This window comes from Rattus norvegicus, chromosome 14 (assembly GCF_036323735.1).
Source record: "Rattus norvegicus strain BN/NHsdMcwi chromosome 14, GRCr8, whole genome shotgun sequence".
NCBI lineage: Eukaryota > Metazoa > Chordata > Mammalia > Rodentia > Muridae > Rattus > Rattus norvegicus.
The window spans coordinates 31369967-31388102 of record NC_086032.1 but is presented as its reverse complement, the minus strand read 5'-3'; the positions used below and the strand labels follow the sequence as shown (position 1 = coordinate 31388102).

The window sequence follows — 18136 nt, the reverse complement described above, 5'->3', positions numbered from 1 at the left end:
TACGAAATGCAAAGGACAGTGTCTCCCCTACCACAACAATCACTAAACATACATTATAGTTTTATCATCCTCCTGCCCAGAAACAGACCCTTCTGCAAGACAGTTTATTACCATGCTTTCTACCCATGTTTTCCTTTGCTGAGTATCCCTGGGAGTAGCTGAAATGTGAGACAAGTGTATTCAGTCTGGACTCTTGATAATGTACTACAGGGTCATCAGAAAATAAGTCTGATGAACAGAATTTGATGATTTTTTTTGAGACAGGATCTAATTATGTAGCTCTGGCTACATGACCTAGAACTCACTATGTAGACCAGGCTGGCCTCAAACTCATAGAGACCCACCTACCTGTGCCTCCCTGTGCTGGGATTAAAGGTGTGCACCACTATACCCCAAATGGACATGGTCTCTTATTCATGGGAGTTTCAAGAACCCTATAGGATAGCAGAAGCGTAGAAAGAACTACACTGTATACACTATGTGTTTTCCTATGGGTGTGCAATAAGAATAAGTTTAATTCATAAATTAAGCCCAGCTCAAGACCAACAACATAAACTTAATGTAGATCTAAATTACTGTGCCACCACAGCGGGCCTGAGAGTGAAATGGCTGGGAAGGAAACCAGGGCTAATGTGCAGGGATGGGGTAGACTGCTTGAGGGAACAGTTCACATGCAGGGGCCAGAGGGAGCTGATGGGACCAGAGTTCCCGACACAGGCTGCAATTTAAAGACCATGGGTTATTTATTTTTAGAGTTTTCCATTTAATACTTTTGGACTGTGGTTTACTGTGGGTACATAACTGCAAGCACCACACAGCTGTGGGTTAGAGCTTTTGTTCCAGAACAAGGCTCTGGATGTTCTGCAGATCCTACACCTCCTCTACTCAAAGGCATAGGTGGAAGAACTCCTGTAGGCTATGTCAGTAACCAGGGGCAGAAACCCTTCAGAACAGCTCGCAGCTCTGATACTGTCCAAGTTCCTGCCTTGTGTTCTTGCCATCTTTAGTTTTTTCATGGAGCCAGGAGTCTCTTCTGGCCCTCCTCTCTGGGAGACTCTGTTCTGTTCCAATACCTTACACTGTGCTGGGATATCTCCTTCCTAGTGTAAGGGTCCATGATTCACTGAAGAATGATACCCGGACTTAAATAGTATATAACCACAAAGTGTTTTATTCTGTAGAAGTCCAGCGTGCTGCGGTTTCCCGTTACCAGAATAGAGAGTCACCAAGAGAGCTTGCAGGCCTGAATTAAAGCACGTTAGGGAATTCCAGGGTAGATGACGTCTATGTTAATCTGTTGGGTCCATCTCTACCGACATCCATTACTGAAGTGTGGGGGCTGGAAACTTGCTGGGGAGGTCTGGAAACTGCCGCTGAGGAAGTAGCTGAGGAAGTCTGGAAATGGCTGCTGACCCCATTGTCCTTGCCTCAGGCCAGATGGCAGGGAAGCTTCTGAGGCCTGAACTAGCCTGGAATTGTCCAGTTCTTGGAAAAAGAGATTTAGGCCTAGTCTCCTGAACTGCCAGTTTGAAGCCTGTCATGGAGTCAGCCAAGGCTTCTCACTAGGACTACAGAGACTTCTCTCTTTTCTCATCTGCAAACGCTTGTCAACTACACAGGCTTTCACCCATGAATCTGCCTGACTAAGCTTAGATGCTGCTGACTTCCGAAATGCTTTAGCCAAAGTTAATTTTTACAAAAATCGTGTACACCGCTTGTGTTTTTATTCCAAACCAGACTGCCCAGGCCTATTTTGTTTGCTTGTTTTTTTCTTTCCTATGGGGCTAAAGATAGATGAGGGTAAACAAAAATCTTTCATTTATTTTTATGTGCAAGCTCCTAAGGACCCATGTGCTGTTATCTAAGCAAGGGAAGGAAACGCAGACCCGGCAGGAATCGTCTGAGGTTCCTTTGGCATCAAGGACCCGGCTCTCACCTTCTGGAACTTGTCTGAGTAGAGTCGTCTGCTTCTGACTGCTAATTGCTCATCCAAGCTAGAATTGACAGAAGAGAGAGAAGGTTCTAGAAATTTGTCATCTCTTAGCATCCGAATGAGACCCCCCTTTTTCTGCTCCCCTCAGAGTGAAGATGAACCGTCAATGGACATTGGCAATGACTAGGCCAGAGCTGAAGCATCAATGCTGTTCTCCCAAGATGGAGATCCCATATCCTGTGTGAGTCTGATGTGCAGGCTACCTGGCTTGAGATGCAGGTCTAAGGACCCTGCTGCTCTGGGACTGGATGGTAAGCAATAGGACTGGTACCTCTCTCCCTTCAGAGTCTGTTGGAGCTGCTGAAGTCATGAAAAAATTCTTTCTACTTCTTATGTGTTGCTCAGTGCCAACTTTGGTTTGCCAATCTAAGGGCCAACTCTGAGCCAAGTTATGGAAGTCCTGGAAAGGGGTCAGGGACTACTATCACAACCAGGCAGTAAAAGTGACAAATGCTGTTATTACCCCCCTACACACACACACACACACACACACACACACACACACACATCCCTTCCAGGAATAACAATAACAAAGCCAAACTCCCTGCTTTCTAGTTCAGGTTTCTTCACAAGGAGACAGCAGACCACAGTTGTTCATAAAGTCTCTTTTCAGCCCTGCTTGCTTGTCCTTGTCCAGGGTTCAGCTAATGAGTTCCCACAGAGCACAGGCCAGCAGGGGAGGCGGAGATCACAGAAGAGAAAGAGTCAGCTTCCAGGTCTCCTGTGGATTCTAGAATGTGATGGAAAACCACAAGTGTTTCTGGATGGATGCTGTCAAACACAGCAGTGACTGTTCACTGTTGCTCTGGTCAGGGCTGGCACACATGTTCCTGCCTGTGGGTGTCCCCCTCTGAATGGGGCTCAAATGAGAGAAGGGTCTCTTGTCACTTGAGCCTGCTCTCCCAAAGGCCTTTGTGTCAGAGCCATTTCTAGAAGCCTCGGAAGGAGACAAGTTAGCCATCCTGAGACTTTGCAACAAACCCTCCGCTCTTCTCTTCACATGACTTTCAGCCTGCTAGGTGATCCTGCCCACACCATGTTCAAGATCAGTTTGGGATCTGCACCTATCAGATTCAGAGAACCAGAATTGGCGTCAGACATGGGCTACCAGATTATGGAGAACTGCCTGATGTAACACCGAGTCTGCACTCCGTGAGGCCCCTGCAAATGTGGAACATGAGTGCCTACAGGATGAACTTCCCGACCAGGGACCCTCCACTCTGCTCTTAAGACCTTCCAACTGGTTGATTCAAACTCGCCCTGGATCTAGGATGCTCCCTTAACTAAAATGCATGTGATTAGGGAATCCTTTTTCATGTGCATGTGTGTGCGTGCATATATGCACGTCTGCGTTCATGTGGGAGTGATATGTGTGTGCAGTGTCCCTGCGTTACGTGAGCTTTCATATGAAGGTACAAAGTTGATGTGGGGGGCAGTCTGCCTAGATTTCAAGTAGGGTCTCTTGCTTAACCCAGAGCTCAACATTCCAGCTTTTTCTTGCAATCCCCTGTCTCTGCTTCTCAAGTGCTGGGATACCTTACCTGGACCTGCCTGGCTGTGTAGATGCTAGGGATCTGAACTCTTGCACTCACGTTAAACCAAAAGTGATTCATCCACTAATCTGTCTTCCTACCCCGACTAGAGATTTAATCGCCCACATAAAACATCTTCATTGTAACCCCCAGACTACTGCTTGAGTAACAGTGTGATTTAGTGGAGCTAATGCATACCACTCGGTGGCATCAGCACAACTCTGTCCTCTATAGCTGCCCTTGGCTGGGGCTTTTGCATTTTGCTCCAAATTATAGCTAGAGCCTCTTCACTTGTCCCCTGCTTCTTCTCCTGTCCCCTCTGTCCCATCCACTGCCTCTAGCTGTTTTCAGCTGAGCAGAGTGAACAGTTGTCAGGTAGAGTGCAAGCCATCTGCCATTGCTCAATCCCTTTGTGGTGGGCAGAACGACAGTTCCCTAGAGATGCCTGAGTCCTAATCCGTGCAGCTCATGGCTGTGTTACCTTCCCTGGTAACAAAGGAACTTTGTAGGGGTCATTGGGGGCCAGTTTTAACTTGAGATTGTCCTGCTTTATTTAAATGGCCCACTCTGTTCTGGTCCTTAGAAGCAGTTCAGGGGACTAGGGAGACAGCTCACAAGCCTGGGGACCCAAATTCAATAGGCAGAAGCCATGTAAGGGTGGACAGAGTGAAACAATTTCACGAAGTTGTCCTCTGACTTCCATACACGCTGTGGCATCCGAACCCCACCCCTCGGCCATCACGAGGGAGGAAAGTGGATTGCAGAAGCAGATGTGGGAAAGACTTGCCACTCTATGCTGACCTTGAATATGGGGGAAGAGTGTTGGAAGCCAACAGCAAGGGGAAGGCAACCTCAGTCCTCTAAGCACTGTCCCCAAATGTCACTAGCAAGACAAACAAGTAGCAGCCGGATTCTGGAAGCCTGTTGAGAAGATCTTGAGAAAGCCTCCAAAACATCATATTTAGTAATTCCTGGAGATTTTCTTCTCCTCGAGTTCCCCCTTAACAATCAAGAGTTTTATTTTCTTACATTTCTTTAGTACAGATGTTCTAATAAAGCCACTAGTGAGAGTGAGTGACGTCACATATCAGATTAGAATTTTCTGCACTGTATCAGGAAGTGTCATCCTAGATGCCTTTGGAATTGGTTAAGAATCTTCTAGTGAGAGATGCAGTCACATCAATGGCTTCACGTTGTCGGGGAGGCCATGTTGGACTACCAGTCTGCAGAACGACAGCAAGTTTGCGTTGTGTCAGTCACAGCCTTGTACTATGGCAGCTTCAGAAAACATACAGCACTCCGATGACTTCCCATTAGCTGTAGAGTTGAGATCCAGCTCCCTTCAGTCCCTCCTTGCCCTGACTTCCGCAGTGGTTTCCTAGCCACCCTCCCCTTCCCTCACACCTGCCCCACTCAACCACATCAGGAGACCACACCAGGAGGAAGTCACATCAGTTCCAATCAGGAGTCAAAATAAATAGCACTTTAATGTAGCATCAAAGTTAATGCAACTATATGTGGCAAACAAATATTGAAAGAAGGACGAGATCCAGTCGCAGGATTTGCTGGGCTGGTCTTTGCCGCCTATTGGCTCTGACCATTGCAGCTCTCAAACTTCCAGCCCCACTCCCATAATTCCTTGCCCCCCCCCATGCCTACAAGGCTTTCTCTCTCAGTAGCTTCATCGTAGTTTTATTGTTGTTACTGTTTTCTTTCTTTTTTTCTTCCTTCCTTTCTTTCTTTTTTGTTTTTTTATTGAATCTTTCTATTGTGGCCCAGGCTGGCCTCAAACTTTCCATCCCCCTGCCTCTGGCTTCCAAGTACTGGGATGATGGGTGCGCACCGTCGAACCCAGCCTCAGCTACTTACTGAACCTTTCCTGACTATTTGTTTAAAATCATATTGCCCCTCACCATCATTCTGTGACTGTTTTCCCAGAAAGATGGAGATGACTAATATTTCATTTCATTTAATCACTGTTCTTCATTTCCAGATATGTCACCTAACAATCGTGCAACACGCATAAAGGCTCAGTAAGTTTGCATGGTAGGAAGGAAGGAGGGACAGATGGAGGGAGGGAGGAAGGGTAGAGAAAAAAGGGCAGAATGTAAAGCAACAGCTCTTTGTCAAAGCATGTGTGTTCATGTGTGGGTGTCTATACTTATTCTTGTATGTATATGTGTGAGTGAGAGAACATGTGTGTCTGGGTATTGTGTAATTATGTGTGTGTATCTGTATGTGAGTATGTGTATGTGTGTGAATGTATGTGTGTGTGAGTGTGTGAGTGTGTGTTTAGTGTATGTACGTACGTGAGATTTATGTGAGTGTGCATGTATCTGTATGTGAGTGTGTATGTGTATGTATGTGTGAACATATGTGTGTCTGTATGTGAGTGTGTATGTGTATGTATGTGTGAACATATGTGTGTTTGTATGTGAGTGTGTGTGAGGGGGTGAGTATATATGAGTGAGAGCATATATATGTGAGTGTGAGTATGTGTGAGTGTATACATGTGAGTGTATGTGTGTGTGTTGTGTGTGCATGTGTGTGCATGTGTGTATATGTGTAAAGAAGGACTTTCTCACTGCATTACTGAAGGCAGGACTCCCTGAAGAACAGCAGTAAATTTTAGTTTGCTTGCAGAAACATTAATTTATGAGCAAGCTTCATTTTTCTTCTCCCTGGGGGGTTAGGCAGCCCCGGGAGCCAGTGTGTTCTCTTAGATAACTGGCAGATGTGGACTGTGGGCTGGCTCTCTGCTTTCTTTTCTAGGAATTAAGCTAAATGTGGTTTCCACTGAAGCTCCAGGAAAGTTTGAATCCTTTGCAGCTTGGTGATCTGGTGAGACTTAGTCTTTGTCACGTTGGATTTAGTGATGCCTAGAGATTATATTCTATTCAAGTCGCCCCTCAACCCGATCAACCTGATTTTCTCTCTCTCTCTCTCTCTCTCTCTCTCTCTCTCTCTCTCATCTACTTCTCTCACTCTCTCCCTTTCTCTCTCCCTCTCTCTCTCTCATCTACTTCTCTCACTCTCTCCCTTTCTCTCTCCCTCTTAATGAGGAAATTTTAGCAAAGACACTATTTAAAAGTCAGTGATATTTTATACTGTAGAAAATCTTGTTTCTCCTACTTAGAAGAGACAGTGAGATTGTGTATTCTTGTGAGAGGTTATTGAAGAAGCAAAAGTTTCTGAGCAGATTCAGAAAACCACGGCCAACTTGTGCAGTGTTCCCCCTGGTGTTAAAAAGCCTGTCTCCAAGTCTTTAGTTACTTAGAAGGGAACTGTGAGTATCTTGGATCAGACCCTGGGAGATGGGGGGAAGATACTGACAGAAAGGTGGTGAAATATGAACGGCCTGGGGTATAGTTGTACTGTAACTTCACACAAGCTGGAGTTATCACAGAGACAGGAGCCTCCCTTGAGGAAATGCCTCCATGAGATCCAGCTGTAAGGCATTTTCTCAATCAGTGATCAAGGGTGGAAGGGCCCATTGTGGGTGGTACCATCCCTGGGCTGGTAATCCGGGGTTCTATAAGAAAGCAAGCTGAGCAAGCCAGGGGGAAGCAAGCCAAAAAGCAGCACTCCTCCATGGCCTCTGCATCAGCTCCTGCCTCCAGGTTCCTACCCTGTGTGAGTTCCTGTCCTGACTTCCTTTGGTGATGAAGAGCAATGTGGAAGTGTAAGCTGAATAAACCCTTTCCTCCCCAACTTGCTTCTTGGTCATGATGTTTGTGCAGGAATAGAAACCCTGACTAAGACAATAGTGAATGGGGATGATAGTAATTTCTAAATCGTGATTAATGTACCGTGGTCATGACAGATCTCAACATCAAGGGACACTCAGAGTCCTCATTCTCCCTGCAGGCTTTGTGTAGGCTTAAAATTACTGTAGAGTAAAAAACTTAGGACTGAGCTGGAGAGGTGGCTCAGCGATGAACACTGGCTGCCCTGCAGAGGGTCCTGGCTCATTCCCAGCACCCACATGGCAGTTCCCAGCTATCTGTAATTCCAGTTACAGGGGATCCAAAGTCCTCTTTACCAAAGCATCTGAGGCCACCAGGCATGAACATGGTACACATACCTGCAGGCAAAAATTCATATGAATAAAATAAAAATAAATAAATCACTTAGATAAAAAGTTTAAGCTAAAAATATAGACTTCAATTCCTAGTGGAGAGGAAAGTAGAAACAGCAAGTATGGAAGGGGTCAGGAAAACTGGAGTCAGCTTGGAAACCCTCAGGCTCACGTCCATCCTTGCTATTTTTAGCTGTGCGGAGCTGGCCTGGACACTCACTTCTCTGAGTCCCAGTTCCCTGGGACTCCATGGTGCTATCTGGGAGGCAAACCAGGACACTGCTGATGTTGCCATGGGTAATGAGCAGGGATGGTGGTGGTACTGACAGAAAGGGACCCAATCCTGCCCCTGAGCACTGAATCCCTAATAGAGTAAGTTCAAATCTCAGCATGTGATTAGTACCTTTAAAATAAAAGTGTGTGCATGTATGTGATTGTGTGTTCATGTGTGTGCACATATGTGTGAGAGTGTGTTTGAGTGTGTGTGTACATATGTGTATGAGCATGTGTGATTGTGTGCACAGGTGTGTGAGTATATGCACATGTGTGTGAATGTGTGTTTGAGTGTGTGTACATATGTACATGAGAGTGTGTCTGAGTGTGTGTACACATATGTGTATGATCGTATGTGTGTATGCACATGTATGTGCATGTGTTTGAGTGTATGTGACGTTTGTGTGCACATATGTGTATGAGCACGTGAGGGTGTGTAAAGGTCAGAGGTGATGTTAGGTGTTTTTATCTTCCCCACATGGTTTTTTGAGAGAGTCTTTTATTGAACCTGGTTCTCACCAAATCATCTAGGGCCATACTTCCTCCAGCTCAAACCTACCGAGACAGCACCATCAACTGGGAGCTGGTGTTCAAACATCTGTGTCTCTGGGAGCTATCTCGGCCCACCACTGAAATCTTCAGCAGTTTCAAGAAAGAAGATTTCACCTGTGGGCATGTCTTATCTAACCCTTCCTATAGTGACCGGTACTGGCTAACTGCAGTTTGTTCCACTAACAGAAAACTACACAGAGTGCGGGTGACGTAGGTCAATGGCAGAGTGCTATGTAACATGAGCAAGGCCCCGGGCTTGACCTCTAGCACCCTTAAGAAAAATGACTCTGGAGTATGAAGTGTGTAAATTATCACTGATTTTTAACGGTGTTTCTGATATTTGCATATCAACAGTGGGGCAAAAGATGTGACTATTTAACCCCTATATGGGATTACGTTTCCCCTGAAAGCTAATACAGCGTTTCAAACTCCCATCAACCCTGGATACGAATACGTTTAAAACAGGTTTAGCTCTGTTGATTTTTTCTGTTGCTGTGATGAATTACCCTAACAAAAGCAACTTAAGAAAGATGTCTCCTGGCTCACAGGCGGTCAGGATGTCAAGGTGGCAGGAGCTGAAGCTTCCAGCCTTGTGGTATCCACTGCCAGGAAAAAGTGTAGTGCACAGTAGTAATCTGTGTTGGGAGACACTCAGCCCAGGCAACCTCAATAACCGACCAGGAAAACCCAGGGCAGGCCTGGCAGGCCCACCTCATCTAGACAACCCCACACCTTTTCCAGGTGACTCTAGATCTCAAGTGGAAATCAGCCATCCGCCCCACATGCTGGGCGAACAATGATTTTTAGTGTTGCTTTACATTTTTTTCTCTATAAAAAGTTAATTTTCTAACAATTAAACATCCATGTTCGGCGACCGCTCTGCCACTGAGCTGAGCTGGACCCCTAACACCTCTTACTTTCAGTTCTGAGACAGCAACTTGCTATGTTGCTGTGTATCCCCTGGTTGACTGGAGCCGGTAGGACTCCTAAAAGGCCTCAGTATCAAGTCTAGTTTGCGTTCTCAGGGTACGTGCTAAAACGGAGGTTCTCAACCTGTGGGTCACAGGGGTTACATATCAGATGTTTACACTGTGATTCCCAACAGTGGCAAAATGACAGTTAAGAAGCAGCAGCGAAAATAATTGTCACCACAACCTGAGGAACCGTATTAACGGGTGGCAGCACCAGGAAGGTTGAGAACCACTGCTCTAAAACCACAAGGTGGAGGGAAACAAGCCTTCGCAGAAGCATACATGTGAGCTAGCTGTGAAGGGCAGCTCATTGTTCTCCTTACTTCTCCAGGTCATTCAGCTCCACTTAGCAAGGGAAGTCATGCTTGGCAAGTGGGCGGTACAATCGCTACATGAATATCCAGTAATCGCTCTTTTCTACCTTATTTGACTTGGGCAGCCTTATCCGAGCATACACAGGTAGAATCGTTTGTGTGAACCCATGACTGTACAGGTTGAGGCTCCGTTCCAGGCCTGAGTTTCTACTTCACGTCTAAGATGGGTTCTGCCCTCTAGGTGACTGACATCGAGAAATCTCCTTCTTACTGACTTGACAGCAGCACAAAGAAAGAGGTGACCACACCCTTGTGGGACATCAAAACCCTATCTTTGTCAAACAAGTTTCAAATCCAGCAAGAGACACGGGTGGTGGCTATGTGGGTCAGGTATGGGGGTGCGTGCCTATAATCCAAGCTCCCGAAAGCCATGGTAGGAGGACTGAGAACTTAAATCTGGCTGTGATCTCTCCAAAATTCTGTACTTCTAATTATTTGTGAAGAAGAAACATCTTTTACATATTTATTCTATTGAGGTATTTGCATTTTTATGACTTCCATTTCTGCCTTTTACTGGTTTCTCATTTGGGGTCTGTGGTTTTCTTTGTGTGGATTTTTCTTATGTTACCTTTGCTAATTTTTATCTCACATCTGCGGAACATTTTCTTCAATCCATCGCTTTTTTTATTTGGCTTTGTTTTCATCATTGGCTTGTGCACCACAACCATGTTGTGATTTCAGAGTGAATGAGGACAGGATGTTTTACTGAGATTTTTGTCTCCATTGCCACTCAATTTCCTTTTCTTGACTTTGCAGGGAGGGTTGAAGATGGATGCTCAAAGTCACCATGAGATCGTCTTCATCATGGTGGAGCACCTTTACCCTACTTTAAAGTTCACTTGGGACATAGCTGCAGGCTCTTTCTCCCAGCCCTAAGGTCAGGTTCACTGTCCAACTTCCCTGACCACATAGATGGTTCTAACCACACTGCAGGCTTCTGACAGAAGCTCCGGGCTGTGAGCAACCTGGGGGCCAACCAAGCTGTCTCTGTCCATGTTGACCACACACCATTTTCCTTCAACTTTCCTGTACAAGGCTGAGCCTTGGGGGTCTCTGGAGGCCTAAGTAGGCCCCTCCCATTCTGTGGTTGTCTTCCGAGGAGGGATAGAACCTTCAGGAGATGGATGTTTGTGGGGGGCGGTGTGTCAGTGGGAGTGAGAAGTGAGGAGACCCTCAAGAACAATAGCTGTCATGGACAGAAAGACTGAACTTCGTATAGCTGCCACAAGGGCCTCTGTCTCCTCCTTGGGTAGTAGTTCTGGGGCTGGTGGAGACAAGGGGGTAAGCCTCTGCTTTTTCACACTCACATTTTTTCTACTGGCTGTCTCTAGGAAAGGCAGACAGTCTCGGTGGAGACCACCCATGACAGATGTGTGAGTGAAATGCATCAGCAGGAGACACCCACAGAAGTTGGAGGGAATGACCAAAGGCTGACCAGTGTGGCCTACTCACCTCTGGCCAGCCTTGTGCCCCAGATACCACGAAAATGCTTTTTACTCATCCTGGCTGAGAGATTTGCCTGACTTGTATTCTCTCTCCCAATTCATTGTGTTTGTCAGTGGGCCAGGGATCATTAGGCTAAAACTTCTTTGTCACCCAAATTCTGCAGTGTCATCCTGTTCCAGAAACAATGAAACAAATGCCGGCCTAAATGAGGGACAAAGGGGCAACAGGAAGCTCCAGAACAAAGCTTCCACACACACTACCCTCTGTGGAAGCCACAGGCAGTGGAAAACATCCACAGAACGCCAACTATCCAATGGGATGCTCCACTGACGCCTGGTAAGGACATGGGGAAGACAGAATAATTCTCAAAAGAGCTCCAAATCACACATTGCTGACGGGGAAACACTTAGAATTACCAGAAAGTGAAGTCAAAAGAGAATGGTGACATCTTTATACCCAGTAAAAGGGAGTATGGATTTCATAGATGGGATTTGGTCTTCTTTCTTACTACGTGAGGACAAAGTATTTATTTGTCCCTCCTTTTGCACTTCATCCATTATGTGGGGGTTTAGATGTTCTATCCATAAGCAGCAGGCCTTTAGCAGACATAAAGTCTGACAGGTGTATGATTATAAAAATTACTTTATTTGTAAATTATCAAGTCATGGGTCTTAAGAACTCAAACAAACTAAGATAAATCCTGGCTCCAAATAAGGTCATGGTAATTTTCTGACAGACGTGAATTTGAATGATGATAGCTCCCATTGGGCTTGGAACTTAAGAGGAAAGCTTTATTTTGAATCATAGTGGAGGGGATAGTCCATCACAGAGGGGAAAGCAAATCAAGGGGCAGCAAGCACCACGGTGCTTGGCTGAGGGATGAGCAGGTGGGACTCCTCACTCCATATTTGAATACTTGGTCCCTAGTTGGTGGTACTCAATCTGCCTCATGGTTCTAGGTCAAGATGTGAGCTCTCAGCTGTTTCTTTACTCTGCCACCCTAGACTTTAATCCTCTAAAATCATAAGCCAAATTAATCACTTGGTTTGATACATCGCCCTGGTCATTGTGTTTTATCACAGCGATAAAAAAGTAGCCAAGACAAGGGAGATGCCGTTCAACTACGTACTGTCCCTTTTTTATCTATATAATCAGTGGATCCAAGTCCAATTTTCATTTGTTTTTATTCATGTGTTTGACTAACAATGCAGTGAGAGGTGAACTAGCAAGGACGCTAGCAGCATAAGCAAAGAAGTGTTGGCGTTTCTGGGGTGCAGTGATCGTGCTCAATGCTGTGACAAAATAGATACCAAAAGGAACTTAAGAGGAAAGCTTTATTTTGGATCGTAGTGGAGGGGATAGTCCATCACAGAGGGGAAAGCAAACCAAGGGGCAGCAAGCACCACGGTGCTTGACTGAGGGATGAGCAGATGGGACTCCATATCTTAGTGGAACAGGAAACAGAGAGAGTAGACAGGAAGTAGGGTCAGGCTGTAAAACCTCCAAGTCTTTCCCCAGTGACCTAGTTCCTCTAGTGAGGCTCTTTTTCTAAAGGGTTCCCTAAACAGCAGCAGCAGCTGGGGGACCAGGTGCACACATGCTCGAGCCTGTGGGGACATCTCGTGTTGAAATGACTATAGTCGGGAAGATGGAGAGCTGGGATGGAACCCAGGGTTTCACACATGCTAGGCAAGCACTTTACCGACCAAGCGAAATCTCCAGTCCTCAACGTAGATAAAAGCAATGAGTGTAAGTCTGACCTTGAGAGAGGAGAAAAGCAACTGGACTCTGGTCTCCTAGAGCTCTTGATTTATTCTGTTTATATAGACTCGACCTTGCACTGTTTGTCTCGTCATGTATTTACCCATTCACTTACTCCTTCAGTGAACTTTCTTTGCATGCACGGTAATGGATAATCACTGGAACTAAAGATTAAAAAGTCTCAGCCCAGCATGGTGACTTACGCCTGTAATTCCAACACTCAAGAGGCTGAGGCAGAAGGACTACCACAAGTTCAAAGCCAGCCTAGATACATAATGGATTCTAGGTCACCGTATCTGCAAAATAAGGCATTGTCTCAACAAGCAAACACTGGAGTCACAGGAATATGCCTCCATGGAGTCCATATTCTTTCTATAATGATGGTAAAACAAAGGACATGAGAGACACCAGTTCTGAGTAGGCCTACAAAATGCTTAGGCAAAGTCTTATAGTTTGACTTAGAGTTCACCTGGTTACAAGGTCAAGTTCCAAGCCAAAGTGAAAAGCCAGAGCATAGCAGGAAAAACTAAAGATCATGTGACAACTAAAGATCATGTTGTCAGAGCAAGCATTTGCAAGCACAAGTAGGTAGAGAGGCTGGGATGGATGGAGCCAGGGCCTTTCTCGAAGGGCTAGGCATTTACCAGTATGGACGCTTTCCCCTGGGCAGTGAAAGCCAGGGCTACATCCATCATCCTCGAGAAACACCACCTGAGGTTAACTGGTGAGGTTGGTGCAGAAAAGTGAATGCTATGACTGGAAAGTCAGATTCAAGGTCACAGAGAGCATGGACAGGCACCCAGAGAGCCAGCCTATAACACTCGGCGAGACAGAAGGACGTTGGGGAAGGCCAAGAGGGAAGCCAGTGGAAGTCAGCCACATTCCATCCAGGCAGATGATGGTATTGTTTCTCAGGAGAGCAGATTATGGTTGTCTGTCCCCATGGACTCAGCACATGGGAGGTTGAGGTAAGAAGATCTTAAGTTTTAAGGCAGCCATCAAGACTCCTTCCTGAAATAACAGCCTATAACCCGGATATAGTAGGGGTGACGAAAAACGGTTTGGAAAGGCAGGAGAGAAGGAGCAAAGAAAACGAGTTTCCTCTTGGTGGTTGGTAACTTGAGTGTCCGGAGCGTTATAAGAGACACATGGGCAGGCAGGCGGAGGTATGGCCAAGAATCCAGTGCATTCTGAGCTATATATACATGGGGATTTCACATCATTGGTGGTGACAAAGAGGTCACTAAGCCTAAAATCACTCAGAGGAACAAGGCCTATGCCTTGAAGAACATGAGTCCTTAAAGAATGTGTAGTGAAAGTTACCTCAGTTGAGAAGTTAGAGGAACAATGGAAAAGATAACAGCAAAGCCAAAATAAAGCGTGTGGGGGCCATTTCTAATTAGTGGCATATCTACACACTACAGATTGAGCATGCTTAATTTGAAAAATCTGAAGTCCCAAATGTTCCAAAACCTGGAACCTTTTTCAGCACAAGATAGCACAACAACTTTCCTGTACAAATTACTAAAACATATTACATAAAATTACCTTTAGACTGTCTGTACAGAGTATGTGAAGTTAATAGGCAGCACATGTAGACTTGAATTCCAACCCTTAAACATCTCTTTGGCTGCGCAAATATTCTAAAATGCATAGGCTAATAAATCTAAAACACTTCTAGCTCTACGCATTCCTAAGAAATGCACAACTCGTACACACAAGTGTCCAGCTCCCAGTTGTTACGTGAATGAATAAACAGACAAGCATCACAAAGATAAGCAGGCATTTCCAGAAGGTCCACATTCACGTGCTGTGAGGAGGTCAGTGACACAAGGAGAACTGAGTGTTCCAGGCCAACCCACACTGGGACAGGAAGAACTAGGGCAGCCTCTGCCTGAGTCACCATCCTCCCCACACAGACCTGGGGTTTGCACAGTGCCAACTGGAGGAGGTCCCTTCCATAGTGGCTCTCAAGTGCAGCCCTTGCCACCTCCATGTCCTAAGGTCCTCTGCCCTCACTCAGCTCTCACATTCTCAAGTAGGGCTCTTGGTTGTGCTAGGGGGACAACATCCTTCTAGTTATTGGCTTAAAACAATGCACCTTTAAAGTTATATTTCTCTATGTGATATTAAAATGAGGTCTTGGAAGTAATAAGGAAAGGTGATGGTTTGATAGTGATGTGTTTGTGTGTGGGTCGACAAGGAGTGGATTGTGCTAGTTAGCTTTTCATCAAGGTGACAAAAAGATAGGGACTTTAGGAAGTGAAAACCTCAATTGAGAAAATGCCTCCATCAGACTGCCCTGTAGGCAAGTCTGTAGTGACCATTTCCTGATTAATTCTTCAATATAGGCGGGCCCAGCCCACCAGGGCAATACCAAACCATGGGCAGGTGGTTCTGGGCTGTCTAAGAAAGCAGTTTGAGCAAGCCAACCATGAGCATCTTCCTGGTCTCCCTGCCCTGCCGCCCTCAGTGATGAGGTATTACCTGGAACAGTGAGATAAAACAACCCTCCAGCCACAGACGCCTTCAGTTCTTGAGGTGGTTTGAATAAGAATGGTCCATCCCCATAGTCTCAGATATTTAAATGTTTTATTGCCTAGTTGGTAGAAATGTTTTGGGAGGAATTAAGAGGTGTGGCCTGTTTAGATGTGTGTGTCACGGGGGTGAGCTTTTGAGGTTTTCCTGTGCTGGGCCTAGTATCTTTCCCTCTCCCTCCCTCTCCTCCCTCTCCTTTCTTTGCCTCCATTTTGTGGATAAAATGTAAACTCTCAGCTACTGCTCTAGCACCATGCCTTTCTGCTACCATGCTTTCTAACGTGAGGGGCACGAATTAACCTTCTGGAACGGTAAGCTTTAAATTACATGTTTTCTTCTACAAATTTCCCTGGTTAAGATTCCTCATCACAGCAATAGAACAGCAACTGAAACAATTGTGTTGTGGCCTTTATCACAGCCATAGACACAGAACTGGAGCAGGCAGGATCCCCTTCTACCAAGTGGTTGTTGGAAAGACTCAGTTCCTCACTGAGGCCTGTGGTGCTGTATGAGGCACTGGCCACAAGCTATCTTTAGTGCCTTGGCATGTGATCTTTTCTAGCATGGCCAGTAGAGAGAGGGGGGTTGGGGGGAGATGGAGAGACAGAGACAGAGAGACACAAAGAGAGACAGAGACAGAGAGAAAGAGAGACAGAGACAGACAGGGAGAGTCTGCTAACAGGACTGAGACCATAGCCTTTGTCACTTAATCATGAAGTGACACCCTATCATCACTGGAGAATCTGACTTGTAGACAAGTACAGCCCATATTCGTTGAGGAAGGCTCATGTAAAAGTGTGAGGTCCAGAGGTGGTAACCATTCTCCGGCCACACCACAGCAACACATTTCAGATCTCAGAGCCCTTCAACTGCTCACCTTCCTTTACGAATATGCCCTAAACCTAGCTCGGGATAGTTTTTCTTCTAAGTCCCTTCTTGGCTCCTATTGTATGGGTTGACTTTGTCTTCTGGACTCACTCTCAACTTACTGTTTAGCTCTTTGCCTGAGTGTAAGAAACAAAAACTAATCCTGGAATTTCCCCCAAACAATTAAGAGAGATATTTTAGTGGTTATTACCATCATGTATGTATGTCTGTGTGTGTGTGTGAGTGTGTATGAGAGTGTGTATGAGTGTGTGTGTATGCGTGTGTGAGTATATGAGTATGTGTGTATGAGTGTGTGAGTGTATGTGTGTGGGTATGAGTGTGTGAGTGTATGAGTAAGTGAGTGTGTATGAGTGTGTGTTATGTGTGTGATGTGCATATGATGTGTGGGGGCATTTACAAGCCACAGCATACAAATGAAGGTCCAGAGGACAACCTTATGAAGGTTCCGGGGATTGAACTCAGGTTGCTAAACTTACTGGCAAGTGCTTTTACCCATGAGCCACTTTGATGGCCTCTAATCAGGAATTTTGCCCTTTCCTTCCTACCTCTGTCTCAGTAGGAAAACACGGAAGTAGCGAAGCCAAAACCCTCTCTGACGAGTTGAAGAGAGGGGGAGGATGAACAGAGAAACCCTCTGTGTTGGTGGGGGTGGGGAGTGGAGTGTGGAGGAGAGGAAGGAAAATTGATACAGAGTTACTGATCTTTCTCTATCATATTCCTGACAGAGTCCTGACCTAGGTGCTACATCCCAGTATGCTCAAGGTTGCTAAGGACAGTGCCTGCCTCCGAGCTGAGGACCGGGTGTGGCTGACACCTTTCCCGTCCTTCCCTGCCTCATGCAGGTCTTTATTCTGAGACAGTGAGTTAGAGTTGAGCACGGGAGCACCAGTGACCAGCAAGGATGCTCCTGGGTCTGTATTCCCAGCCGCCATCTTAGGGCCCTCCCTGGCCTCCCAGCCTAGAGCCATCTTCTAAGTCCCACGGTAAGTGTGAGCAGAGCCTCTTCTCAGGCTTCCTGTCTATTTCCTACACCCAGCATCCTCTTTATAAACCCTGCCGTTTTCAACTGTCCCTTTCGTTTGTCCCCCGCTTCTGCTCTTGCACCACAGTCCTTTTCACACGCCCATTAGCCCTGTATCATCCAAACTGTCATCAAGCTTTAAGGGTCAAATCTGGACCTTGGTAGCCCTTACACACTAGCCTTTGGCGTCCATCTTCAGTATGCCAATTAAAGAGATGCAAATTAAATAGTGAGAAACAGAGAAGAGATTTGTTCCGTGTGGCTGCCTGGAAGGAGAAACAGATTCAGTGACTTGAGGTTTATTACAGGGTAAGAGTGTGAAGAGGTCAGCAGGACTAGGCACTCCTGGTCAGGGTGTGGTCCCACTTATCATTGACCCTGCAAAGTGGTTTCAGTCATCATACAGGCGAAAACTCTTCCTGGGTGACAAACCTTTTCCTGAAAGACAAGCACCCCATCTAGATGGCCCCACCCCCAACGCCTACCACCACTGCCAGGGAGACTCTTAAGAAATCAATTCCAAGCCCTTGGAGTCCGTTTCCTCAGTTCTGAGAGATGAAGTGAGCGGCACAAGGGTCCGTCTCTAGCATACCTGCACCTCTGCCATGGTGGTTGTATAACTACCAGCCTGACCACACACTGTCCTACTCAACACAGCCCCATCTCAAACTGGAGACTCACTGCCCACCGAGCACTCGCCGCTTCTTTT

At 46.0% G+C, this 18136-nt stretch overlaps 1 long non-coding RNA gene across 1 annotated transcript; it reads left to right on the top strand.

Moving 5' to 3' along the window:
• The first annotated feature begins 1180 nt into the window (after positions 1-1180).
• Positions 1181-17940, top strand: LOC102551595 (uncharacterized). The gene is made up of 3 exons (XR_005493564.2): positions 1181-10650; positions 11383-11555; positions 17132-17940. It is a non-coding gene; the product is annotated as an uncharacterized LOC102551595 (long non-coding RNA).
• The last annotated feature ends 196 nt before the right edge of the window (positions 17941-18136 follow it).